The 2,680-nt window shown below is 38.3% G+C and overlaps 1 non-coding gene across 1 annotated transcript; it reads right to left on the bottom strand.

Moving 5' to 3' along the window:
• Positions 1 to 948: 948 nt before the first annotated feature.
• On the bottom strand, positions 949 to 1,054 carry LOC131147169 (small nucleolar RNA R71). Its single transcript, XR_009134642.1, has one exon. It is a non-coding gene; the product is annotated as a small nucleolar RNA R71 (small nucleolar RNA).
• Between the last annotated feature and the right edge of the window lie 1,626 nt (positions 1,055 to 2,680).

The following is a 2,680-nucleotide window of genomic DNA, read 5'->3' as shown; positions in this document are numbered from 1 at the left end:
TTCTAGGAGTAGTGTTAATATAGTTTACTTGCTTTTGTAGTTAATAGAAACATCACCAAACTCTTCTTTCCATTCTTGCTTCGGCGTAGTAAATTAGGCTAGAACTAGTAATCAACTGCACTTAGTCCCTGAAGTTCAACACCTGACTTACTCCTTGTTCTACTGAACTTGGGCTTAGTTAGGTTATAAATATTACCTTTGGTAGTTAAGGACCCAAGCCTTGGCGAGCCTACCAAATTTTTGGCCCGTTTCTGGAGACTCAATTACGGTACTAAGCCAATTTTTAGTTTAGAGTACTACGTGTTTTTTTTTTCTCTCTTTTCTTTTGTTTTAAATTTATGTTTGATACTTGAAGTCTTGATCGTTTGCTGCATTTGAATATGTTGGGTTTGCACTCTTTGGATCTTAAGTTAGTGCCTATAGACCCTAAGATTGAGAGATCTCGTAGGTCAATTAGGAAATCTACCTTTAGCCTAGAGTTAGCTGAATCTTCTGAACCTAAAGTCATGGCTGAATGTCAACCAATTTTTGCCTTTCATAACCCAAAACCTCAAGCTCCCCACTGACCTATGGTGAAAGAGCAACCTCTTTGGCCCCTTAGAGACTACTTTACAACCAACGCATACACCTCGCCATCTTCTATCTCATTTCCAGATGTCAAGGTGGAACAATTTGAAATTAAGACTTCTATGATATTGATGCTTCCCAACTTCTTTGGGAATTCGACTAAAAATCTATATAAGCATCTCGATGAGTTTCTGAAAATCTGTTCCACCATTCGTATACCCAACTTTGGTGATGATCCCCTCTGATTGAGATTATTTTTGTTCTCTCTAAAGGATAAAGCCAAATATTAGTTGAACTCCTTAGAGCCAAATTTGATAACCAACTGGGCCACCATGCAACACAAGTTCCTAAAAAAGTACTTCCCCATTTGGAAGACTAACTAGTTGAGGAATGCAATCACTAGTTTCTCACCGATAGATGGGAAACAATTTTTCGAGACTTGGGAGCACTTTAGGGATTTTCTGCATAAATGCCCTTAACATCAAGTCCCTAAGGGGCAATTAGTTCGAACTTTTTATGAAGGATTAGCGGAGCGTGATAGAGCCATGGTAGATGAATCTTGTGGAGGTACTTTCCTCACGAAGCATGAGAATGAGGCTTGGACTGTAACGACCCAAAAATTACACCATATTTTTCTATATAAAATATAAATTACTCTAATACCCCTATAATACCTGCTATAACATCTCAGGCCCAAGATGGGCATCGAGGTATCCCTGTACACAAATTGACACACCTATGCAGCAGAAAACATAAAGTCATACACCCATATCTATAATACCAGAATTTAGTGTTTCCAAACCATATATATACATTTTTACACATCATTCCAGTATCAGCTACTAAAAAATATAATCCCCTGAACACACTTACCATGTAAATAGGGCAAAATAAAAAATCTCTCTATCTACGAGCCTGATCTGCTCGCCTAGCTTGGAAGACCCATATGAGCAGGTCTTTGCCTTTTATGACTCTATTTCTAGCCTAGCTGGAAGGTCGTGGGTAAGTAAAAAGGGGTTTAATGGGGGAATGGTGGAAGAATTTAAGTTTTGGTGCAACCCCAAGAGGGGGCGGGGGATGAATTGGGTATTTAAAAATTATCACCTATGTCAATCGATTTAACAACAGTATTGCACAACCTAGGGTCAGGCTATGCAATTAACAAATAAGCATACACGTGCAATACAAGAAAAGTGTGGAAAAGTAAATAGTACATGCAATATGTTATCAAGGTTCGGCTAAATTGCCTACGTCCCTGCCTTGGCTACACTAGCACAAGGATTCCACTATAGCTCACTTAAACGGGTGGAGCGGCACCGATTAAAACCAAGTCAATTAAGCGACTGACCTCAACCAACACGCCTTACCAAGATGGCACACCTAGCTTTCCTAACTGGGTCTAAGTCAATCTGGGACTATTCAACAAGGCTAGTCTCCCTCTTTAGACCCACGCCTGGAATACAACCAATGTGTATAAAATTTGTACACGAAAACATGCTTCTACACAAGCAGATATGTACACTAGTATATCTCAAGCAATCTTACAAGCACAAATGATAGTATGAGCAAGCTAGATTAGACACAAGAACTTTAAAAAAACTCACAACATTTTAATGATCAAGGAAAGTCAAGTTTTGAAGTGTATGGGAGTAGAATAGGCTATAAAATGATTTTTGAATTTAAGAGAATTTTGGCCTTAATGATCTTGCTAATCTCTTGCTAATTATTCCAAATGAGGAGGTATATATAGACTTCCCCGAAAATATGATCGTTCAAGACACATATGGAATTATTAGGAAAGTTTTAAAATATTTTAATATGATTAACCCTATTTAAAAATATTAACCTCAGTAAAAATAATGGGGCAACTTGAGAGCACCGGTCGACCGAAGGAAGTTCGGTTGACCAAGTTGCTTGAAGTTAAGTCGACCAAGTATAAATTGAATTATAGGTTTGGTCGATCAAACATAGAGTTTTCAGGGAGATTTTCCATTTTAGCACGGTTCAATTGACCAAGAGGATTTGAACTACATAGTTCGGTCGACCAGAAAGTTGAGTTCTCACACGTAGGAATTTGGTCGACTAGGTAGCTGGTTTACAATTTGATCTCGGT

Source organism: Malania oleifera, unplaced genomic scaffold, assembly GCF_029873635.1.
Source record: "Malania oleifera isolate guangnan ecotype guangnan unplaced genomic scaffold, ASM2987363v1 ctg387, whole genome shotgun sequence".
Classification (NCBI taxonomy): domain Eukaryota; kingdom Viridiplantae; phylum Streptophyta; class Magnoliopsida; order Santalales; family Ximeniaceae; genus Malania; species Malania oleifera.
This window is presented reverse-complemented; position numbering and strand designations above follow the sequence as displayed.